The 26893-nt window shown below is 40.4% G+C and overlaps 1 protein-coding gene across 3 annotated transcripts in view; it reads right to left on the bottom strand.

Moving 5' to 3' along the window:
- syt1a (synaptotagmin Ia) overlaps positions 1-26585 on the bottom strand; it is a 243483-nt gene extending 216898 nt beyond the window's left edge. For all 3 annotated transcript variants that reach the window (XM_010887234.4, XM_010887237.4, XM_010887236.4), the window contains exon 1: positions 26380-26585. The gene's annotated coding sequence lies outside the window, so the exon portion shown is untranslated. The remainder of the gene's footprint in view (positions 1-26379) is intronic.
- Between the last annotated feature and the right edge of the window lie 308 nt (positions 26586-26893).

Genomic DNA, 26893 nt, shown 5'->3' with positions numbered 1-26893 from the left:
AGCCGCTATGGGGCCATGTAACGAGAACTCTGCCGGGGACAACGGGAGCAGTCGTGTACACACACTGCATTTTTATTTATTCAATTAATGGCTGAGCGCTTTTGTTGGGTTCTCCAGGGCCTTATCACTGACACAAATGTGGCACCTGACGCAGCATCACCGCATCCACATCAGCAGGTTCTCTCAATCTTTCTACTGACCAATCCATCGACTCCCCTCAATTTATCGACAGCATTAAACATTTCTACGCCAAAGACATTCAACCCATATTGTGTCTTAAGAGCTATTGGGTGCCACAACATATATCATGTTTAAAACATTTCTATCAATTCGGAGGCATTTCATCCTTTTTTGGTTTGAATATTGAGATGGGAAAATGTAAAGACTGAGGGTGGGTGGTGTAGAACACAGTTCCCAGTGTCCCAGAGCTGCCACGGCAGATAGCAGTGTTTTGGCAAGTAAAGCGGTGCATGCAAAAGGCGCCGCGGCAGATGTCAGAGCAGTCTCAGGTAAAGCGGCACATTATATCAGGCATGTGCCCCAGCGCTGCTATGTGCCAATCTACTTCTCAACTGCGACAGGTGCCACGTCACTACTGGCATGTGCCACTACTTGGGCTTTCGACGCTTTACCTGCAACAGCTCAGGCATTTTCAGCGGCATCTGACGGGTGCCTGCTTAGAAGCCAAAATTCTGTGATCTGCCCTAGATCCTCTGGAATGTGTTGCTGTCCTGCAGAAACTCTACAAATTGATACAGCAATGGACTTCACATGTCGCAACTTAAGCTGAGGTAAGCTACTGGCAGAAACCGGCATGTTCAGCTCCACATATGGCTGGGAACAAGTCCGCTGTATCAGAGCTCAGCAGTTTTGGCACCCTTCATGAAATCCAGCAAAGTCAATGCAAAAAAAACAATAAGTCCGATTTTCCTACATGCACATCCTCTTGTTGGCATTGTATTTTTTATATCCCATGTTTGTGTATTCTTTTAACCTCCTGAATGTAAATGCAGAAATGAAGATTTCCGCCTAAATTGTCATACCCAGAAGTAACTGCCATTTATGTTGTTAGGATTTTTGGAAAGAAGAGACCCAGGTTTAGGGAAGCATTTCATATACACTCACTTAAAGGATTATTAGGAACACTTGTTCAATTTCTCATGAATGCAATTATCAAATCAACCAATCACATGGCAGTTGCTTCAATGCATTTAGGGGTGTGGTCCTGGTCAAGACAATCTCCTGAACTCCAAACTGAATGTCAGAATGGGAAAGAAAGGTGATTTAAGCAATTTTGAGCGTGGCATGTTTGTTGGTGCCAGACAGCCGGTCTCAGTATTTCACAATCTGCTCAGTTACTGGGATTTTCACGCACAACCATTTCTAGGGTTTAAAAAAGAATGGTGTGAAAAGGGAAAAACATCCAGTATGCGGCAGTCCTGTGGGCGAAAATGCCTTGTTGATGCTAGAGGTCAGAGGAGAATGGGCCAACTGATTCAAGCTGATAGAAGACTGACTGAAATAACCACCCGTTACAACAGAGGTATGCAGCAAAGCATTTGTGAAGCCACAACACGCACAACCTTGAGGCGGATGGGCTACAACAGCAGAAGACCCCACCAGGTACCACTCATCTCCACTACAAATAGGAAAAAGAGGCTACAATTTGCACGAGCTCACCAAAATTAGACAGTTGAAGACTGGAAGAATGTTGCACACTTTATGCCCCTTAGTGCCAATTGGGCATTGTTTAAATGCCACGGCCTACCTGAGCATTGTTTCTGACCATGTCCATCCCTTTACGACCACCATGTACCCATCCTCTGATGGCCACTTCCAGCAGGATAATGCACCATGTCACAAAGCTCGAATAATTTCAAATTGGTTTCTTGAACATGACAATGAGTTCACTGTACTGAAATGGCCCCCACAGTCACCAGATCTCAACCCAATAGAGCATCTTTGGGATGTGGTGGAACAGGAGCTTCGTGCCCTGGATGTGCATCCCACAAATCTCCATCAACTGCAAGATGCTATCCTATCAATATGGGCCAACATTTCTAAAGAATGCTTTCAGCACCTTGTTGAATCAATGCCACGTAGAATTAAGGCATTTCTGAAGGCAAAAGGGGGGCAAACAGTATGGTGTTCCTAATAATCCTTTAGGTGAGTGTATATATGAATGAGGGAGTTCTAAAGGCTCAAGATGAAACAAAGGTTTCTAATATTTTTATTTCGATTGGCTTTTTCAAGAACAAGCGATCATTTTTGCTGATTTAATCTGAACACACAACAAATGGCTTCCCAAATATGTTAACATCATCCCCCAAAAAGTTGAGATTGATAGACATAAGAGTATGACCTGAGCAGCTGTTTTAGTATTTGGAGTCAATAGATGTTCCAAAGTATTTGAAACAAAAGTTTCAAATAAACCAACACCTTTCAAACCTTCTTATGGTATCATGTGCTATCCAAGGATATTCAAGTGTCCTTTCAACCTCCCCAAAGTGTCCCGAAAGGGATAATTGCACTGTTTTTGCAAATTGGATGCGCCTAAAAGTAAATATTCATCATAAAAATGTAATAAAAACAATCAAATTATAAAAGCAATAAAGAGCGCTGAGTAAAAATGTCAAAAAACTACATTTATCAAACAATTATAAATTAGTGTAAAATCCCATAACTATTTACAAATGACCGTATGACTAAAAGTAATTACACTACAAAAACAACACTACAGAAAGTATATATAAAAAATAAAATATAAAAACTATGTAATTATAAGCAGCAATAGATAGAAACTCCCCAAAGCAAAATGTCTAATCAAACAATAACACACTTACACTTATAAAATAGTGCAAAATCAAATAACTAGAAAACTATTTACATATGGCATTGGTGATCAGTTTCCACCCCATTATTCTTTTTTACTGTTCCCACAAGTGGTGGAGGTCATGGTACTCCTTGAAGCAGTCGGTCTTCAACGAAACAAAAGGCCAACTGGCACCGCAGATAGAAGAACTAGCATTTCACCTTAAGTTTCCCCCTGTGCGTTGTGCAATGCTTGTAGTTTTTCCTTTTGTCTTTAGACAAGCATGTTGGATAGTGCTGTTGGCCTTTAGTAGAGAGTTCTAAGATAGTAGTACAGTTTCTTTGGGCCCCCAATTCAGCAATTTCCAAAACGAGCTGTTGACGGAAGGCCAACTGGGAGAGAGGAGTTTGACCCTTTGCTTTGGCCAATTCTTTGTAGAGAATAAATGAATTGCCGGTGGCAATGTCCACAAAGTGGTAAAAGAAGGTCTTGTACCAACTCATACTCGTACAGGACCTGGTAGTAGCCTATCAGAGCATCTGATAGGTCAATACCCCCCATGCTGGCATTGTATTTTTTCACGCAAGTTGGAATTGGGACGTTCTTCCTCACCCATGCCCCATTAGCATTTTTCACCCTTCTGGAAACATAGTCATTACAGAATGCCTTGTGTAACGTGGTGAGCACTTACCTCCTCGAGTGTTCTTCCATTTCACTAAAAGCAACTTCTCATTCTGGACCCAACGTATCCCCCAACCTGTCCACATTCTTTGGCATGTCATTGACATTGGTCTTGGGGAAACTGACCCTGTTTGGCCGGATGGTGCCACAGGACCCTATTTCTTTTACTTCAAAAGAGCTACAAAAAGCATGGGACTTGTGTAGAAACTGACAAGAAAGAGCTTGTACCCAGTTCCAAGCAATGGGAAATCCATAAACTGCATGACTGAATCATAACTCAGGCCCTTCCCAGTGGGTTTGATCACTTTGCCTTCATACACAAAAAAAGTTCCAGGGGTGAAAAGCTGGAACAGTTGTAGCGGGCTGTATGTGGCATCCCCAACCAACTGTGGGCCCTCGGGTCGTTTGGGTCTGTAGGTGAGGGGGTCTGGTCCCTCATCCTCAAGGACAGTACACCATGTCCTCAGTAGTATCTCCCTCTGTTGATCTGGTTCCTCTGCCACTTCCTCTCTGTAGAGACTAATTGATTTATAAAGAAGAAAAAACTACTTAGGATACTACTGGACAATTTGCAAAGTCTGATAAAGACATTTTCAGTAACTACATGAACACATCTGTGGCCATGTAAACTATACCTTGAGAAGGATAAAAAATGGCCAATCATACAAAATAAATACATATTATACATTACATGAATAACATGTATGACAAAGTTGAATCTAATCTAATAAAGTATTTATCAAACGCACCAATTAACATAGCGTTGTCATGAACAAAGAAATTCTATTCACATGGCATGCGACACGATGTCCACAACGTGGCAATGACCATGTAACTAAATCCAAAGGTTCAAAAAACAGGATCATCATACCAAATAAATCCATATCATACATAACATGAACAACTTGCATGACATTAATATCCTTTACTTGATCCGTGAAAAATAAACTGTCTTCTTACAACTGATGTTTTGCATTTAAGAAATTGTGCTGAGAAATGTATGGAGACCAAAATGTTGTTTTTTTTGCATTCACGTTTACACAAATTCATGAAGGTGCCAATACCAGGACTTGATTTTGACCTGCCATAACGCCCATTGAAAACTCCCATTAACTAGTAGAAAGAGAGAAAAAGTAACTTCTGCAGGTGCTTAATGACACGCCGTAGGGAACCAAGTCTAAGACAGAGCAACGAGGTGGCCAAGTTCTTAGTGACCAGGACGCTTTGGTACAAGACATCAGTGGAAACAAACACTGCCAATTAGACAACTTAGTTTCTTCCTGAAACTCTGTGGTGCCCAAGAACACCGCTAATAACCTCAAGCCTTCTCTGCCCCATTGTAGACGGCAGGAGGTCTACTGTTGGAAATCAGTCTTGTCCAATGAAATGAAACGAAAGTGGGATGAATCACTATTATTTCAATTATATGATGGGGTGGAGGTTATTTTTAGACAGGTAGACGTGATCAAGCTTGAAATTTGATTAGGGCTTTTGTAGCAAGAATAGTAGGCATGTGGAGTTAAACTAAGGTACTGTACGCCCATACGGGCAAAGCCTGAAACAAATTACTACTATCCCGTAGCTTTCAGGATATTCAGTTATACGCAACAGTGCATAGCTAGAAATTTGCAAAACTCTCATGCTCTGTCCACCAACAAACTGGCTGTGACATAATATCATTGGTTGGCACACCTTCCAGGGTATTCTGTGTGTGTAGGAGGGAGAAAGTTTCCAAAGCAGGAGTTCGGGAGGGTAGAAACCTCAAACGCAGACATTTGCACCCTCACGCACCCCTATAGATATGGAGGCTGATCTGAGGTCAGTACAATTAAAGCAGGTGTTTAAGCAGAAATTACAGAGACGATTGACACCCTATAATTTTCAAACGTGGCTCTATCCATTATTTATGTCATTTACATGACACAAAGGCAGTTTTATCATTTCAAATGAGCTCAATTAAATACTTTTTTTTCCTCCCTCTTTGTAGATGAATTGAGGCTTTATCCCACATGGCACGCTTGAGAGACTTGGCAGATAACTGTAATTTACATTTCAAATCATGGAGGTTATTGCAAGCATGGTCAACTGCAACACCTGAGGAAAAAAGAAATCTGAAGCAGGGTGGTAATTTTCTGGAGAACAACGGGAAAGATATTGGCGGGTCGTCAATACAATTTAGGGGAGGACCTCTTGTTAAGCTATAATCAACTAGATTGTCTGGGGTTTTGAAGAGAAATAAAAGTTTATTTCTTATTATTTACCAAGTGTGTTGATGCAGAAAACAGAAGTTTTAGGATCTTAGAAAAATCGTTACATTTTAATAGGAAGGATATCGCCTAAAAGGAAATCACACATTTCTTGCTAAATGCATTTTCATATTACCTCCCCCACGTTTTCTCTTGACTTATCGCCGATTGATATATTCTGTTTTTTCCATTAGCATTGCGAATACAGTCCAGTGCATCCAAAAATAAGCTTGTCATATTGAAAAAAACTGATTTGCTCCATTGCATGACATTTTACTGATGGACTTGTTTTCCAACCTCACTTTATACTAACCAACAGAATCTTGACCACAAAGTGGGGTTGAGAGACAAAGCCTGGAGGCAGAATGGAGTTGCAACTACATCGGAAAAAGCTCAGTCTTACGTACTGATGAGTTAACAGGAAGAGCAAACACAGTAATACTTGATTAATTCAAAACACAAGCTTGCATCCACACGGTCACAATTATTGCTCACACAATCCAAACAGTGCATTAGAATTTGTCATTTTAGTCAGGTGGGCATAATCTGACAGCTGGTTTGGCAGCATAACTACAATAGCTATTAGAAAACAGTCTCACATTGCTAGCCATGTGATTTGTCATGACTGTATTCAGGTGGGTACAAGTAATTCCCTTTAATTCATTTCCTTCACCGAGATAACACCCATGTGAAAACAGCTGTGACATGCAGTAAAATGCCAACCCACAAGCATCATGAGTTTCACCTCCAATCGGTCCCTTTGTTGTTGTCACTGAAGTTCTATAGATGAAATGGCTAGTTGATGACTAGAAGTTACAATTTACCATAACATGGCTAAAGTAGGCTAATATTTAAAACACTTTACAATCACATTATGAAATGCACTTTGACAGATGATTGACAATGTTGTCATTGGCAAATCAAGTTCATGAAGAACAGCTAGCAATGCTAACATATGCTAACTACTATTCTGTGGACTCCGTGCAATAATCAACTAGCTAGCTTTACTTTATATAAAACATATTGTGACATCCAAACAATAAAAGGTGTTGCAACTGATTATTTGGAGAGAAATCGACTATTGCGTATACATAGATCAAATCTTAATCAGCACTAATTGAGGAGGTACTGAGTAGAATTCTCAGTTGGAGAGCAGCTCAACATGGAACATTCAAAACAGTATTGTGATCTAACATGTGATCCATGAATAGTTCAACATAAATATACTTATGAGAAGCATGTGCAATGGCTAGTCCGTTAACTTCGACAGTATTTCAGTCGCTCTGAGACATTGAATTAGTTGTTTCCTGTAGTTTTTGTGGTGCAATGGTAAAATGCTTTTTGGGTGCAAGTGCTCTTTGTGTTCAGAGGATCGTTGGATTGAGACCCATGTGGGGCAGTCAGAACAAAACTGTTACAAATGCACAAGACTAAATGCACCAGGGATAAACGTAGCCTCACAGGCGACTTTGAGGTCAAGAAAGACCCCATCACAATTGAGATAGACAGTGAAAGTGAGCGAGAGAGCCTCACATTGCCATCGTTTAGAGAAAGTAGTAACAGACATCTCCTTAGGCATTGTTCAAGAACTCTCTCCACTGACTTTCTGAAACACAATGTCCCAGCCCCATTTCAATTATGCTATGCCAACTCATGCAGATCGATAAGTGGCTATTATGAAATTAGCCAGTGATAAGCAATTTATTTATCTGACAAGACAGTGCCTGGAGTGCTCTGCCAGAGGAGATCGGGGCAGGGGAGAGGATAATAAGTATATACAAACGCTGGGGGAAAACAATTCATGAACCAGTGCTTTTATCTTGTACATTTAAAATTTCAGTCCTTTAGCTGGTGCTCTTATCCAGCGGGATAGGTTATCAAAAAAAGAATTTCAAGGGAGGAAAAGTCTGAATCAGCCAACTGGAAGCTAGTAGATACACTTAAAACAAATGGAGGAAACTGCACTGTTACACGTAGAGAATGCACTGATAAGTAAATCAGTATTGGATGGTAATAGGCAGAATTGTAATAAATTGGTATCAGCCAATAGCTTTAAAATGGCCAACTGCCTTAGACCGATTATGATTGTCTAAATAGACATCAAATATGCTCCAGTAATTTTAATTAAAAAAATATTTTAACCCAGCTAATTATTAGAACCAGCTACATTAGTGTTGGAGAGAAAATATACAGGATGGTAGCTCTGCAGGAACAAGTTTGGGCAGCCGTGCTTTAGCGGTTCCCCTACAGTTTACATTTTAGGAACCCCGGAAATAATGTTTATATTTTAGAGTATACAGATGGCCTTGACTATATGAGGGCAAAACAGGAAAATGAGGGCAAAACTGGAAAGTTATCCTGGACACGGAGGTTAACGTGTCACAGCACCCAAATCCTCCTTTCATAAATAAATTAATTTAGTTCACATCAATGCTCATAAGGAGCAGAGTAGCATTTAAATGAGTGCCACCATTTTACACTTCACTCATAACACACTCAGTCATGCAGTTCCCCCAATACACATTCTAAATTGCGGCTTGGTGAGATGGGCTTCAGAGGATGTCTGGAGAGACTTGAAAATGGCTGTGCGGCGACATTTCCCATCCAAGCTGACAGAGCTTTAGAAACTCCCCGAAATACAGGCATGCCAAACTTGTAGCGTTATACCCAAGACAATGTGTGGCTGTAATCACTGCCAAAGGTGCTTCAACAAAGTACTGACTGAGGAGGTCTGAATACAAATGTAAATTTCACTTGAATTTATCCAGAAGCATAATACATTCCCTCAATAAAGGATATTGGCTAAGCATTGCAGATAAGATAGTTCAGCAACACTCTTCCCTCTGCCTCTCCTTTTGTAATGGCTTGAGCACTCGCTACAGTGGACATGTGTAGGCCTTGGAACATTGCTTTTCACACCAATGAGTTCAGGACATGTGTTAATGGAAGTATTCTCATAGCATATTCTACAATGTGTCAGCTGGATATATGGGAGGCATAGTATCGGATTGTGGTGCAGCATTATGAACAGGGTCCCAGTCATGGTGGCAGGTAGCATAACAACAGTAATTCTGACAGCGGACCCTTCAAATGGCCTCAGCACCTTCTGGGCTTGGTAGAGTGGGCGTTAGGATAGTGCTGCGTCGCCGTGACGCGCTAAAGCGACCCCTTGTGGCAGGTCAGGAAAATTGACGCTCATCTGTAGTTGGTGTCTTAGCAAGACGCGAGTCAGAAGACACGGCACAATCTAGGCCCCTCAAACCCACCGAGTTACCGCGATTAAGCTAAATCTAATTGTCAGTTGGACGTTACAAATTTGGGGAGGGGAGAAAAAAAAATGCATTTAAACGTTAATGCTCACTGTCAGACCAGTGAAAACTATTTTGAGGGCTTCGGAGCATGCAACGTAATGGAAGACGTTGTAAAAGACAGCAAAGTTGGCCAGAATCCAGAAACAACCAGGCCAGTGTACAGTAGGTGACATCTTGAATCATTGTCCAGCAATGACCAAATGGACATACTCGCAATCCCCGCTTCCTACCTGTAAGCCACTGCACAAAGACATTGCGGCAGTCAAGTCAGTTAATTAGAGCAAAAACAATGTATTTTTTCACATCAATTCCTCCAGTTGGGAAATAAGTACTTCATGTGTTAGCTGTAAGTATGATATTACTTGCTGTTTGCAAATTATGCCTTTTTAATTAGAAAACATTAGGAAATGTTTTTTTAATGATCTGATGCATATCAACATTAGAGAGTTTTATTCCCCATGCAAGTAAACAATAGACAAAACAATTATAAAAAAATTAAATGTACATTGTAAATACAGTAAAATGTTGAGCAGAACTACAGTTACTGTAAATTGCTCTCACCGTGGAGGGTATTTGTTTTGTAAATGACTGAGAGGGACAGATACTGAGGTCATACTACTTTGGCAAATCACTATAGAAAGTCTGAGTGAGTAACAGGACGCACCAGTAAATAAGCCACGGAAAACCCAAGTTTGGACCGGATTACCTGACATTCCATAGATGTCGTGTTAGCAGGATTCTTTTTGTGCTGGAACAAGCCCTTGGATATCAAAGCACTTCAAATGCATTACAAGTCAAGTTCATTGGTTGAGTACACAGACTGTCAGACTTGGTGGTAGTAGGGTGTAGTGAAACACTTCGGTTGTAGTCTCCTAATGAAACATACAACAGACGATATCCAACATCAAAAGGATCAGCGAACATCAAGAGAATAATAATCTGAAGCTAGAGTGTACAGAATAAATAGTGATATATATTAAACACTAACACTATATTAGATCAGCTATGTTGGGAAGTGGAATTAACAGGGTAATTTTTTGTAGGGATTCTAACAGAGTCTTAATCCCACAGATGGTAGCTTCGCACCATTGGCTTCTCAGCCAAGTACATTCAGCAAATAACAAAATTAAACGCATTGAAGCATAGGCTTGGGTGAGTGATTCTGTGAGTAGTTAAACAGAAGTTTATAGGTGCAGGCCATCAAACTACTGGAAGTTGCCTTGCGATGGCTATTCAGCAGCTTAATGGACCGATAAGAATTTATCGTTGACAGAATTTTACAGTCTGTCAACGCATTCTAAATCCACATAGATCCTCCCAAAGAGAATAGGCCATTGCACAGGTATCGAAAACCACATTATTTTTCTAAATGTGGTGTCGTGTGTCCTGTAGGGCAGACAACATACACCTAATAGCAACTAATGCTGACCTCACTACCCTCTGAGTGTGCCAATCATGACAGTGTCATGTTGAGTAGTAACAAAACTAATGTAAAACAACTCTAATCCATTTAAGTTGACAAAATCTTGACATAGCTTCCTAACTTACAACAACCAACAATGAACCCTGTATGTCTACCATTGCTACCACTGCCACAGCAAAAAGCGTAAGATGGTACACAATCAGGCGCCTCTTGAAGTGGTAGCCATAAGGTTTCTCCTCCATGACCGCAATAAAGAAAAATCTCTGTTGCATTAGTTCAGAGGGTCCATTTTTTTCCTTCCAAAGGAATTAAAGGATGGGCATTGAAATTAAAGCAATTTGTTTAAGATTATTTTCATGCTAAATAATTTAGGCTTGCATCTGGTATTGGTTTGTTTGAGGGGAGAGGATCAGCACATTAACAGACATTCATGTCACTAATTACTACTCAATTCTTATTACACAATTTCAATAATTGGTCAATATAAATATGTACATAAATTACATGACTAGAATTGTGTCCTCTCCCCAGTAACAAGCCAACATGACTCTGGCTATGGCGCCACTACCATTCTGTGGTGGTTGGTGACTTGTTATGGCAGGGGAAATCCGTGGGCAGGACCATGCAGAGAGTGACCTTTCCAGTCATGTATCCCCTGCTCCTTCTGCTCAGGAAACCATTTGCGGCCCCATCAGCTTGGGTGCGCCTCTGAATGTCACCACTGTGCAGCTCCACTAGAGCATCCCTAGGCCTGGGCACCACAGTGTGCAGGCAGCCATGCAGCTCGTGTCACAGCAAAGTGTTGCTTGCCTCCTTCTGAAACTTGGTCAGCAGATATGAATTCAAAGTCTATGGTACAATAAGACAGAAAAGTTTGTTGTAATCTCTATCAAGATTGATTAAAATATGGTTTTGATTCACAATATAAAGTATACTACGAAATAGGTTGTAAAGCAATCGCCATACAGGTACACATTCACAGTGGATATAAAAAGTCTACACATCCCTGTAAAAATACCAGGTTCTTGTGATGTAAAAGAATGAGGCAGATAAATCATTTTCCACGTTATTTGACCTATAACGTGAACAATTCAATTGAAAAACAAAAATCTTTGAGGGGGAAAAATAAAAAATAACTCACAATAATCTGGTTGCATAAGCGTGAACACCCTTAAACTAATACTTTGTTGAAGCACCTTCTGATTATATTACAGCACTCAGTCTATTTGGGTAGGAGTCCATTAGCATGTTACATCTTGACGTGGCAATATTTGCCCACTTCTTTGCACAAGTGCTCCAAACTGGTCAGATTGCAAAGACATCTCCTGTGCACAGCCCTCTTCAGATCACCCCACAGATGTGTAATTGGATTCAGATCTGGGCTCTGGCTGGGCCATTCCAAAACATTAATCTTCTTCTGGGGAAGCCATGCTTTTGTGGATTTGGATGTGTGCTTTGGGTCATTGTCATGCTGAAAGGTGAACTTCCTCTTCATCTTTCTTAACAGACGCCTGAAGGATTTGTGCCAAAATTGCCTGGTATTTGGAACTGTTCATAATTCCCTCCACCCTGACTAAGGGCCCGGTTCCAGAAAAACAGCCCCAAAGCATGATTCTGCCACCACCATGCATCACTGAGTATGTTGTTCTTTGGGTGATGTGCAGCGTAGTTTTAACGCTAAACATACATTTTGGATTATGGCCAAAAAGTTCAGACCATAACATTTTCCCAAGTGCTTTTGGGAGACGATGTTGGTTTTTGCAAACTTCAGCCGGGCTTGGATGTTTTTCTTTGTGAGAAAAGGCTTCCGTCTTGCCACCCTACCCCATAGCCCATTCATATGAAGAATACAGGAGATTGTCACATTTAGCACAAAGCCAGTACTTGCCAGATATTCTTGCAGTTCCTTTAATGTTGCTGTAGGCCTCTTGGAAGCCTCCCTGACCAGTTCTAGCCTTTCCTTCTATTTTGGAGGGATGTCCAGTTCTAGGTAATGTCTCTGTTGTGCCATATTTTCTCCACTTGATGATGACTGTCTTCACTGTGTTCCATGGTATATCTAATGCTTTGGAAATTATTTTGTAGCCTTCTGACTGACATCTTTCAACGATGAGATCCCTCTGATGATTTGGAAGCTGTCTGTGGACCATGGCTTTTGCTCTGAGATGCCTTGTGCTAAACAATCGTACAAACGTTACATTCTAAACCATCAATACATTAGCTATTAATAGCTGAAAATAGAGCTAGCTACAGGTGCATCTAAAAAATATATATCGTGCAAAAATCCAGTATTGCAAAATATTACACAAAAAAATATTACAATACAGAAATGTCAACCTGAGGAGAGCACTAATTAGGGAGTTAATCGGCTAATTAACTCCCTGAGCCTTCAGTATCTCAGTCTGGTTCAGTACACACAAACACAATCATGGGGAAGACTGCTGACCTGACAGTTGTCCACAAGACACTCACTGACAACCTACAGGAGGAGGGTAAGCCACAGAATGTCATTGCTGAGAGGGCGGGGTGTTCGCAGAATGCTGTATCAAAGAATATTCATGGAAAGGTGACTGGAAGGAAAAAGTGTGGTAGGAAAAGGTGCACAAGCAAAGGGGATGGCCTTGAGAGGATTGTCAAGCAAAGCAGAGTCAAGAACTTGGGGGAGCTTCACAAGGAGTAGACTGAGGCTGATGTCAGTGCATCAAGAGCCACCACACACAGACGTGTCCAGGAAATGGTGTGCGAGTGTTGCTTTCCTAGTATCAAGCCACTCTTGAACCAGAGACAATGTCAGAAGTGTCTTACCTGGGCAAAGCAGAAAAAGAACTGGACCACTGCTCAGTGGTCCAAAGTCCTCCCTTCAGATGAAAGTAAATATTGCATTTCATTTGGAAATCAAGGTCCTAGAGTCTGGAGGAAGAACAGAAAGTCACAGAATCCAAGTTACATGAAGTACAGCGTGAAGTTTCCACAGTCAGTGATGATTTGGGGTGCCATGTCAGCTGCTGTGTCCACTGGGTTTTATCAAGTCCAGAGTCAATGAAGCCGTCTACCAGGAGATTTTAGAGCACTTCCTGCTTCCATCTTCTGACAAGCTTTTTGGACATGCCGATTTCCTTTTCCAGCAGGACTTGGCACCGGCCCACAATGCCAAAACAACTGGAAACTGGTTAGCTGCCCATGGTATTACTGTGCTTGATTGGCCAGCCAACTTGTCTGTTCGGAACAATGGTCAATCAAGAGGACAATGAGATACACCAGGTCCAAAAACAGACGAGCTGAAAGCCGCTATCAAAGAAACGTGAGCTTCCATAACACCTCAGCAGGTCCAAAGGCTGATTGCCTCCATGCCATGCCACATTGAAGCATTCATTTGTGCAAAAGGATCCCCAACCAAGTATTGAGTGCATTAACATACTCAGGAAACCATTGCAGGTGTTTTGAGTTAATCAGCTGATTAGAGCTCTTCTCAGGTCGACATCTGTATTATACATTTCTTTTATTCTAGTATTTTGAGATACTGGATTTTTTATATCCATGAGCTATAAGCCATAATCAAGATTGAAACAAAAAAGAACTTGAGATTCTTCACTTTGTGTAATGAATCTAGCATTTATGAAGATGTCATTTTGATTTGAATGAGGAAAAAAAAGCTTTTCCACAATATTCATTTTTTTAAATGCACCTGTAGACCTTAGCAAAGCTTATTCAGCTAGCATTGAACAATGAAGTAGCTTCATGCTATGTACAAATATAAACACTTGCAACAATGTATTGCCACAGTGCAAATGTACATACTATATGAATACCTGAACTACAATTGATTAATTTAGTATGAGCCAAAAGTAAAACATGTTGAATGGCCTAGGGCAAAAAAAGGTTGTGGTTTCCTTCTCTTAAATGAAAACCATTAGCAACCAACAAACACTGTTTTTCTAACGGGGAACATGCCAACCGGTTTGACTCGGCTAAAACTCCCTTGCCTAACCTACCTACAAACAACCTATTCATTTAGTTAACCATGCAGTCTTAATATTCTCAACATGTATTTTCGTACAAGGCATACCACCATTTTCCTGGTGGAATGACGAGGCAGAGAAAAGGTGGTGTTCAGTCTCAGGCGTTCTCCAACACTGAAAAAGAAACACTGATGACCTCACAGTCCTACAGAGGCTCCCCATTAACATCACAGCTACCACTTGAAGCAGTAATCTCACATTCTTGATGCAAATCCTTCAGGCAGAGAAAATTATGCTAAGGATTGCTTCATAAAACAAACACTGTTCCTTAAAAATATATTTATATTACTGCTTGTTTTTCCTCAACTTGGGTGGTAGAGTCCATCAACTGAAATGCTTTTTTAATATACAATGCATTGCCTTTGTTCTGTTCTGGTTGCATGCCTTGCTGGTACTGATGAGTGTTCTGGAGACGGCATATTATTTGCATTCAACCTCCATTTACATCTAAGTCCTTATGTCACATTGCACCACACAAATGAGTAATAGTTCAGGTGTGAAAAAAGGGCAGGTAGAACATGAACAATGCAGAGCTCTCCATCTTAGCAGTTAAGACATATGTATATCCTCTGACCATGTTACCTTGCGATCTAGGATAATATCCAGCAATTTAGTACCCTCCACTTACTCAAAAAACATTAACCATAGAGTATTCATTATACACTCACCTAAAGGATTATTAGGAACACTTGTTCAATTTCTCAATATTGCAATTATCAAATCAACCAATCACATGGCAGTTGCTTCAATGCATTTAGGGGTGTGGTCCTGGTCAAGACAATCTCCTGAACTCCAAACTGAATGTCAGAATGGGAAAGAAAGGTGATTTAAGCAATTTTGAGCGTGGCATGGTTGTTGGTGCCAGACAGCCGGTCTCAGTATTTCACAATATGCTCAGTTACTGGGATTTTCACGCACAACCATTTCTAGGGTTTACAAAAAATGGTGTGAAAAGGGAAAAACATCCAGTATTCGGCAGTCCTGTGGCCGAAAATGCCTTGTTGATGCTAGAGGTCAGAGGAGAATGGGCCGACTGATTCAAGCTGATAGAAGAGCAACTTTGACTGAAATAACCACTCGTTACAACCGAGGTATGCAGCAAAGCATTTGTGAAGCCACAACACGCACAACCTTGAGGCGGATGGGCTACAACAGCAGAAGACCCCACCGGGTACCACTCATCTCTACTACAAATAGGAAAAAGAGGCTACAATTTGCACAAGCTCAGCAAAATTGGACAATTGAAGAATGGAAGAATGTTGCCTGGTCTGATGAGTCTCAATTTCTGTTGAGACATTCAGATGGTAGTTCAGAATTTGGCGTAAACAGAATGAGAACATGGATCCATCATGCCTTGTTACCACTGTGCAGGCTGGTGGTGGTGGTGTAATGGTGTGGGGGGATGTTTTCTTGGCACACTTTAGGCCCCTTAGTGCCAATTGGGCATCGTTTAAATGCCACTGCCTACCTGAGCATTGTTTCTGACCATGTCCATCCCTTTATGACCACCATGTACCCATCCTCTGATGCCTACTTCCAGCAGGATAATGCATCATGTCACAATGCTTGAATCATTTCAAATTGGTTTTTTGAACATGACAATGAGTTCACTGTACTGAAATGGCCCCCACAGTCACCAGATCTCAACCTAATAGAGCATCTTTTGGATGTGGTGGAACGGGAGCTTCGTGCCCTGGATGTGCATCCCACAAATCTCCATCAACTGCAAGATGCTATCCTATCAATATGGGCCAACATTTCTAAAGAATGCTTTCAGCACCTTGTTGAATCAATGCCACGTAGAATTAAGGCATTTCTGAAGGCAAAAGGTCAAACACAGTATTAGTATGGTGTTCCTAATAATCCTTTAGGTGAGTGTATATACATATATTAATGCTAGGTGACATTAGGCTGAGTCATAATAATACAGATCAACTTTCTCTAAGTTTAGTGTAAGACCAGTGGCCACAGAAGAGAATGAAAGGCCCAAAGCAGTACAGCCCTGCTTTATTCAACACTCAAGTGTGTTAGATATTTAACTCATAAGGCAGATGAGAAAACCTCTGATTTGTTATAAGCAATCGGCTAAGAACAATACTGCTCCCAGGATTCTTTCAACCAGTCTCTAGTTATTATTAAATCAGGACTGAGACTGTTAGGGTCATTCACGATAGGTATATAGGATATTAATTTAGGATATTAATTTAAAACAATTATATACAAACAGCTTCATCAGACTTCAACATAACATAACTGTGCCCATAAAACGGTAGCTACGCATCTAGCAAAGTAGCATCATAATTACCCACCAAATGAAGTGTGCACCAAACACAGAGATCAATCTCAACAAAGCAGCAGTGAAGTCCAGTCTCAAGTCATGAAATGCGGCCAATTCTTTCTAGGAAAAACATGCATCTAGTGGGAACAAATGGCAAATGTTTGAACAAATGGCAAAAATAAATAAATTAACAGTTAACCAGGAGGTTACGTTGAAATAATCTGGATTGCATTAGTGTGAAAGGTAGTAAGCAAGATGAGTCTGTGAACACACAGGGGTGTGTAGATCAATATGTGCTTCATAAATATCTCTTAGCAGCTCCCCAAAAATGTGATCCTTTCATGTCATATTCTGTATATCTAAAATGGCTACACATTTTATTTTTGACAGCAAATATAACTTGTTCTGCCATCTTGGGTAGCAGAACGACCAGGACATGGGGCAGACACTTTCCTCCAGACAGATTAAAAAAGAGGCAGATAAGCTTGGCATTATCGACGGCAAACAACCAAGTCATTTACTCACTTGCTGATACCAGATTGAAAATGAATGACAATCATTTTTTCACCTCTTACACACAAACTTTGTGTTCGCTGTTCATTAATAGCACTGCAATGCATGAAAATGATGAACCATTGCAGGCATGTTAAGCCTCAGTTTGCTAATCTCATCAACAAAAAAAGTAATTAAAGTTGTTGGCAATATCAAGTGGTTTTAATATGAACAAGCCATCTTCCACAATGATGGAGCGGTTTTTACAAAATACAATTTATAGGTATTCTAGAGCTTTTCGCTATAATTCTTTACATGACTTCTTTGCTTTTCTGTGTTTAGATGTGATTTACAGCTCTTTTGCTAATCTACTGTGCAGCAAGTATGAATTGCCTGTCCATGGGAGTCATCCTTCTGTGCAGTTTCTCAATTCCACATCCATCCATAGTATTGTTTGTAGTCTAACAGAGTTTGTTAATGGCTGCATCCTTCTTACAACTGAATGAAGCCATTTCAGATCATCCCTCATTACAAACAACCGACCAGCAAATGTTTTTTTACTTCCTACTCACAGGAAGCATTACAAAAACGACTATTTTATCGCTTATATATTTTCACACTTAGACCCTTTGAGATTGTCACTACATCTAATGGGTGCGAGTACTGATTTAGAACAGATTTCTGGGTATTTACTGTTTCTTAAATACCCTACTAATTTGACTGATGACTTGAAACAGATGGCATGCACTGGCACCATTACAAAGCTTATTCGTGAGTGGACTGCTCGATGAGAGCAATTTTTTGAATCAACCAAGTTGCTTTGTTTTCTTTATGCTATCCTGGAAGCTTTACTAAAGGTAGACATGTCAATAGGGTTTCCATTTTAAAGAGTGGTATTGAGTAGGCAGCCCCAAGCACAAGACAAACAGCACCAGTGCAAACAGTGGGACTCAAGTCCATAGTTACAATGTCTATTTACAGTAATGTCATAGCTAAAAGGGGCAGGGCCAAAAATGGGGTAAAAATTATTAAAAGGAGCACTGGGAAAAAAAATGAACTAGCAGTATAGTGGAAATCCTAAAATATGACTATGGGATTATCTGAGCAGGGCCTGGGTCACAGATACACTCCAGGACTTCTGCAAACAAACTATTGTTTTAATCCACTCACTTCGGGCTGGCCGTGTAATATGTTACAATATATATTGGTAGAATCACTATCATACCTCTGAGCTGGGCACAGGCCTTTCAAGTGGCATGGACCCAAAGGACAATGGGCACTTGAGGCGGAGGGGAAAGGGGCTAGGGCTCAGGCACCCCAGGGTCTGTCCATGTGCCTACCTCAGCTAGCCAGGAAATTTGGAAAGCAAGTTGACACAGTGCACATATTGGCACATGACATAGCACACAATTCTCTGGGACCCGGTTTTGGCTTGACACGGCCACTTTTACAACCAGTGTCCAAAACTGCCCTTAAATAGTTACTATTCCAAAGCTACCATGAAATACTGAAATAACACCAAGATGATTCAAATGGACTCCATCCATGCTGTAAAAGAAGAGGTAGGCAAACATGAGCCTCCATATCAGAACTCGGCCCGGCCTGTGGTAAGCAGTAATAGCGATCCCAACAGATTGTGTTATTGAATGTTATTTTAACCATGTTCTTAATATTTTCAGAGTCACAATCAAATTCTAAACGATACATTCCTAAGTTAACACGATGTAATAAAACTAAAAGTTAGTACAGTTCATTAGCCACCAAGACCGAAACAATCTTCCCCACAACTTTCTTCCAGTTCAAATTCTTGGGAGGCGTAGAAAATGATTCAAGAGACGGCCGTACAAAACTGGAGTCAAGCATCAGTCCAGCACACACTGATGGTGCGATAGTATTTCCAGGGAGACTTTTCATAACGGTTTCTTTGTCTATGTTTATTGCCTCTGTTTGTTCTAGGTGGAGGCTTCTCAGGAGATGCCACTAGCAGGGACAGTATCCATCTTCCACGGCCTCAGTTAGCCCATGTCAGAGTGAGGGGCAGTTGCTGTTTGATATCTCGGTTGTTAGATCTTTCAGTGATGCTAACCCTGCAGAGAACATTCATGAATAAGCCATGGGGGACTCTCCCAGCGAGAGCTGTGAGTATTCCTGTAAAATACATAGAACGACCATGTCAAGGGATGGAATACAGACAGGTGGGCGAATGGGAGGACTGCATAATTGAGCTTCCAACATTGTTCCAAGACCAACCACCCTGTAGTGTCTCCAACCAGAGTTGTGACAAGCCTGAGTCACCTTTGCATCCTGCTTGTTTTTTTTTCATACAGTGGGTATAGAAAAGAATCACCCCCCTTTAAAATAATCACATTTTGTTGCTTTGCAGCCTGAAATGAAGACAGTTTTTGTTTCATTCAGCTGTATATACACTCAGTGCAACTTATAACATCCAAGTGAAAGATATAACACCAACATGTCAGAAAATGTTAAAAAACAATCACTGAGTTGGAAAAAGGATCACCCCCTTGTGTCAGTATTTTGTTGAACCACCTTTTGCTTTAATTACAGCCTTTAGTCTGTTGGGATATGTCTCTACTAACTTCGCACATCTAGACGTTGCAATATTTGACCACTTCTTTGCAGAACTGCTCAAGTTCAGTTAAATTTGATGGGGACTGTTTGTGGACTGCTGTCTTCAAGTCATTCCACAGATTTCCAATGGGGTTTAAGTCTGGTATCTGACTAGGCCATGCAAGGACATTCACCTTTTTCTCCTTCAATCACTGTGTGGTCAGTTTTGCAGTGTTCTTTGGGTCATTGTCATGTTGGAAGGTAAATTCCCATTGACAACTTTCTGGCAGAGAACAGCAGATTTTCATCAAGAATTTGACAGTATTTTGCCCCATCCATTTTTCCTTCTACCCTGACAAGTGCTCCAGTCCCTGCTGCAGAGAAACAACCCCATAACATGATATTGCCACCTCCATGCTTTACTGTAGGGAATGGTGTTATTTGGATGGTGAGCTATATTGGATTTTTGCCAGATATATCGTTTGGCGTTGAGGCCAAATAATTCAATTTTTGTCTCATCTGACCATAACCCCTTTTTCCACGTGGCCTTACGATCTTCAAGGTGCGTTTTGGCAAAGCTCAGTCGTGACTGCATGTGGCCTTTTTTGAGGAGTGACTTTTTTCTTGCAACCCTCCCATACAAGCCACATTTGTGGAGAATGTGATAGTTGTCACATGCACACAATTACCACTCGGTCATTCCTGCAACTGCTTCAGAGTTGCTGTAGGCCTCTTGGTAGCCTCTCTGACCAGTTTCCTCCTGGCTCTTTCATCCAGTTTGGAGCGACATCCTGACCCAGGGAGGGTCTGTGTTGTACCAAATATCTTCCACTTCTTAATAGACTTCACTGTGCTTCTAGGTACTGATAGAGCCTTTGAAATGTTTTTGCATCCATCTCCTGACTTGTGCCTGTCCACAACTTTATCCTGGAGATCTTTTGACAATGCCTTGCCACCCATAGTTGATTGTTTTCTTCAGTTGCACTACCAAGGACTGAAATGCTTCAGGAAAAGCTTGTTTCATGCTGAGCTAATCAAAATGACCACAGCTGATCACAGTTGAAAGTCAGTTGGCTTTGTGTGCTATTGAGAATGTGATTAACTACACCTGGTTGTGTTTACAAATAATTTTTAGGAGGGGGGTGATTTGCTTTTTAAATTGTCAAATTTTTTTTGACAAGTTGGTATTGTATCTTTCACTTGGATATAAGTTGTAAATACAGCTGAATAAAACAAAAATTGTTTGTTTTCACTTCAGGCTGCAAAGCAACAATGTGATTATTTTAAAGAGGGGTTATTCTTTTCTATACCCACTGTATGTGCCACATTGGGGTTGTAGAGAAAACCTACAGCACAGCAGGAACAGGGTTGGGCAGCTGTGCTGTAGTTGATTGAGTGAATGATACCTGGGTGTTACTTTACCGCAGTATCTGAATTCAATGTTTGTTTACCTGAACTGTCTGACAGTTATCACAGCTGTTTAGGTACAGAGTGTGAGGGACAAAAATTTCAGGCACTTTGCTTACTGCACACTCAGAATTCCCTGGGGTGTTCTGCCGTCTATGCGCCAGCCCAGCGGATGAGTCATGTTGTGTGTGTGTGCGCACGCGTCTCCCAGTGGAGTGAGGAGAATGAGACTCGCTCTGACCAGAACATGCACCTCTGCCTGTCCCCTGCTGACAGTGTTTTGGGCAAAGAGGTAGGCAGTGTAATCGTGTGTGCAGGTTCTACTAGCGTAGTATGGTTTGAAACAGTAAATCAAGGGAAATCACATCGCAAGTGATGACATTTGGCTGTCCCACACTTCAAAAATAAGCTTCATCAGACTTTGTCAGTTTCTTTCCACTTAATGCTAATCAATTGCCAGCCTATACACAGCTGGTAAAATGAACATGGGCATGTAAATATATAACTATACTCACAGGACCAAAAATATCTGCCAAGAACAAACAAGGACAATATGACCATGTTTTTGTCAGTCACCCTACTGGTCCCCATGAGGAAAAAGTTCCAACTGCAGTTAAAGGTTAGGTTTAGTTTTAAAGTTAGGGATTTGGACTTATGATTATTATTACATTAGGGGTTTCGGTCAGGTTTAGAGACAAGGTTTTTAAATGGGATTATTCGTTTGGGCCTAACAAAGAAAGAAAAACAAATGTGTTTGTGTACCTCAAGGCCTCTATATTACACTACAAAATAAAAAAACAGCAACAAGCGCTCACAGTAGGAGAGCTAGCCAGGCTGTCATGGAAACGGCGTAATGTGACCTTCAGAAACCATTGATGCTCCTCAGAGCTGTTTCATATTCTGTATGTCATGTCTATGTCTATGTGTATAACCATCACAACTGTGAGATCCATGCACTTTCATTGGAAATGCATAGTAAACAGGAATATAGATAAGGGCTTTCCATATTCATAACTTGAAACCTGTTATAATCAAATGTTGGGATTCATCACATATATATGGAGAAAAAAGGTTTGGAATCCAGAATATAGGCAGACCCAAGAAATCCTCTTTTCTCGACCGCCATATGAATGATATTCTGCCAATGTGTTGCCTCCATAGTGTTGATGCAGTGTGACAGAGGCTATTGTATAATGCAGGACTCAAAAAAAAGCTATCGATTCCAGTCTTCTAAATGTGCATTAAACACTCGTTGTAGAAGTTGTTCAATTGTGCCTGGACAAAGGAACATTCCAATATTCATTGAATGGATCAAGGAAAGGCATGGAAAGGAAAGTGATTATTGATCCATTCCCTCTTTTTAAAATCTAAATAAAAATAACAATTTGATTATTTCAGCAGTCACAAAGTACAACAAAATACTGTTTCAACTTATTTTAATATGCAGTACTGAGGCAGGTGACAATATAAAAGTAGAACAATATCATTCATGTGTTAAAAAGTATCTTAAACTTAGATTGCAGAGTATTGACAAACTTGTTACATTTTAAAAGACGAGATTAGCATAATACCATATTCAGATACATATTTATTTCACCTTCATCAAGATATCAGAAGATTGAATAACATTTCTTCAACATATAACAAAAACAAGTAAATTGACATTCTAACTTCAATTAGCATGGATTCAACTTAAGCAGGTCTAGCATGTGTATACACTATAAATGTATCATCAGCAAAACCAACACCATTAACCCCCATTTATATATAAGCCATGGATACAACAGCTGTAGTTCAGCAAGGCAGTATTGTTGTAACTGAAAAGAATGATTTAATAGGGTACCACCTGTATATGCACATGCAAATATGACAGATTATGGTAGATTGAATGGTTTTAATAAATTAGATGAGAACACTGCCACCCACTGGTAGAGCAAAGTAACAGAAGCACCACAGGCATGTGGCACTTAGACAATATCATAGCTGTTAACCTGAAAACGTCAATGGAAAACAGCTACTGTAGAAGGTTCACCATGGAGGTACAAATTGTTCGGAAAGCAAAAACAAGGCACCCAAACAAATGTTTTTGCAATCAAATAGTAATACAGCAGAAAAAAGATGAAAAATGTATTTCAAAACAAACTGAATTTCATCATCAACTACCCGACATTTTGACAAAACTGCCCCCCCCTTTTGCTTGCAGTGCTTCTTTTGGTTTTGAAACTTATTGATTGAAACACTAGTTCGTCATTTAAACTTTTGACCCCAGCTGTGGGTGGGCTTTAGTGGGAGGTGTGGACGATGCTTCGCAATTGGTCAGCAATTTTTTAAGTTGTTCAGCAATAACCAATACTGTTCAGCCTTTCTTTCCAACACAAAGGCAGTCAGAGGACACCGCTAAAGGACTGTGATGATGGCATCTCCAGTAAGCAACGCTAGGCGTTCTGCCATCCAAATTCTACATAGCTGGTAGTTAGCATCAACGATTCAATGCGGGTTTATAACATTCTACTGTGTGACGGAAGAAAACTGTGGCACTTAACGGAGATGCTCGTAGGAACAAGTTTGTGGGTAGGTATCCACTATTACTGCCTTTGTGTCAGAAGGAAAGGCTGAACAGCATTGGTTGTAGCCAAGTTGACAAAAAAAATGGCTGACCAAGGGAGAAGCATCATCCACACCTCCTCTAAAGCCCTCCCACTGCTGGGGTCAAAAGTGTAAACAAAGAACTAGTGTTTCAATCAAAAAAATAAAATAAAAGCAAAAGCAACAAAAAAAAGCACTGCAAGCAAAGGTGGCAGTCTGGTCAAATGGAGGGTGGTTGATATCAAAGTTAAACTGTTTTAAACTACATTGTTCTCTTAATATTTTCTGGGAATAAAAATGCCTAAAGGTTAGCACTCAATTACAAAATATTTGACTCAAAAAAACATTTCTACGAGGAAAGCCTTGTAGAAATGAACAATAATTTGACTTAAGAGAAATGGTTTGCTCACGACAAAGACAAACGTACCTTCATAGTTCACACCTATGGTTACAACTATTAATACCAATAATTCTATCCTGTATCCTGAGCAGATACAACAGGCATAACTTTCTGTAGTTTGATTTTTCAAATGTTTTTCTTAACCATTTTAATTAATGTATTTTAGATTTTTTTCTAGTTAGTTTTTAAAAATAATCTTGCTGCACACTGTAGGTTGTGAGCCTTTTCCAAAACTGAATGAACATTAAATGTTTAACACCTTTCTCCCACAGATTTCAAATAAACTGTGGTGGTCAATGCAGGTTTGTTCAGCAAAGGGGAAAAAACGACATTAACAAACATTTCTATAGTCCCATCACAGTCAGTCTGAGGTATTCATTATTGTTCTCCCCCAACCATGCAAACAATGATTGTTGTACTGAGGTTCTGTAATGCATGTGTTTGTTTGAGTGTCTCTGTGGTTGCGCTTACAGTTTGGACATATTGATCAGGGTGCACATCATACCCCGTTGCCATGGTGATCAAAACCGGATCTTTGGAACAGCCGACATTATTCACAGTCGAAAAGAGACATACTAAAGACTGCTGGGCTCAGGTGGTACCCGGGGATTTGACAGTTACACTGGTTAATGAGAATTTAAAAAATTATAATCCCAGAGTATTGGCAAGGGTATAAAAAATAAAAGACCACAGAATGATGACGTAACGTAGACAGTTGTACGACAAATTATCCGGATGCCATTGATTTTGACATTTAATGTTGGGGCTGATGCAGGGTACATCTTTCTATTGACACTGATGGCCCCAGTGTTAGAGTGATGAATACATCGAGGCAGTAGTGAACAGAATAAGCAAATGGCAGGGTAGCCCAGTGGTTAAAGCATCTGACCAGTCACTGAAAGGTTGCTTGTTCTGACTGAGAACATGTTCATTTTCAGCAATTTATGCCATGTGTAAAATAACACTCAGACATTACCTTTCTGACTGGATTGCACAGTGTCTGGCCTTGTGTGTTGAAGGACAGTGATGTGAAGAGTTGGCTTGGGACATGGCGTTGCTGGCTTTCATTTCAATGTTTTGGGGGAATGTGACAAGAAAACCCCCTGAAAGTCAAGTAGCAATCCACAGAGGTCCATCCAGATTCAACAATGGCCAAAGTCAACAAACAAACCATGACATCTCAGTCTTATTTTAGACCCATTTTGTTCCATCCTACAGCAGTCTCCTCAGGCTGAGGGACCTCTAGCTACATACTGCAAATTTCCCTCCCCTAACTTAGACTAATTCAACTAAGCATGTACAAATACTGAGAAGTGAACCAAAGTTACAAAGGTTCTTCTCATGAGAAGATGAGAATGAGATGAGAAGAGGACCAAAGTTACAAAGGCATGCAAGCAATACTTCTGCATGTAATAACTGCATTGAAAAAGTCTGATGCAACTGTCAAATGAGTCAATACACGACGTTGCACGGTTTTGAAATTAGTCAAGAATACAACACAGCTCCTTGTCTTCCCTTACCAAATGAGACTGGAATAATATAGGCTAAGGTAATAAAAAGCGGGAAAGATATTACTGTGAATGCCTAATTCGAGCATGAGATTGCAAATGGAAACTTTTGTCGCAAACAAACATCTAACATTAACTGCAGATGTGACAGGTCATTACTGCTTGCTTTTACGGTAGGAGAACGCAACATGGAAATTGTACTTATAGCTAGTTCCTCCCTCTAGTGTCCACAAGGGGAATAGCAGAAACAATATATTTTCAACTCCATCTCCTTTGCAGTGAACTATACAACTACAACGTTTGGTTTGGTATTGTTTTATAGTCTATCCCACAAAAATAAAAGTGAGAAGTAAAATGTTAGGTGTTTAAACATTAATTTCACGCTCAAAAATAATTATTGATTGCTTTTGCCTTCCCATGTCAGACTTGCACTTTGTTCATTGTTTTGGGGTAATTCTAATGCATTTTAAACCAAGAACCCTTAGGGAGCATAATGATCCGGCACTTTCAGGTGAACGGAACCATGACAGCCGGCTCAACAAAATCACTCGGAACTCGGAATCACTCATTATATCCTGCTCGTGTACTATCACTGAGATTACTACGATCATTATACGTCAGCTAGGTTGACATTTATGGAGGGCTTACCTGGACGAGAAATATGCAGATCCATCAGCCAGTTTATTCCTACATCGTTTGAAAGCGATGCTTATTTTTGAGGGTTCTCCAGAACTTTATCCCAACTTCTTTGAGACTGGAAACGCAAAACCACCGCACAAAAAGAGAAAATAATCGGGAAAAAACCGAATATATTAGCGCGAATTATTTGAGAACTTCTATATTTCAAATAATATCTTTCCTTTATATATATATATATATATAAATACAAAAATTTTAGAGGCTAACATTTCGTCTACGTTTGTATGGCGGAAATCCTGCAAACGTTGCCTTTCAGGTTAAATTATCTTGTGAATTTCTGTGCAATCATTTAATCAAGCAACGCAAATCCAGCTGGTCACAAAGCTCAGATCGTCGACTTCAGTCGCAAGCTGGACTGATTGGGCACCTGCGCAATTTACCCCCCCATCAATCAACTGTTGGCTAATAGCTAGTTAGGCAGCACATTTTCTCATCATTAATGTTTTGCGTTGTGAGTAGAGAC

This window comes from Esox lucius, chromosome 23, assembly GCF_011004845.1.
Source record: "Esox lucius isolate fEsoLuc1 chromosome 23, fEsoLuc1.pri, whole genome shotgun sequence".
NCBI classification, from domain to species: Eukaryota; Metazoa; Chordata; class Actinopteri; order Esociformes; family Esocidae; genus Esox; species Esox lucius.
The sequence above is the reverse complement of the archived record's forward strand: the minus strand, read 5'-3'. Positions and strand labels throughout refer to the sequence as shown.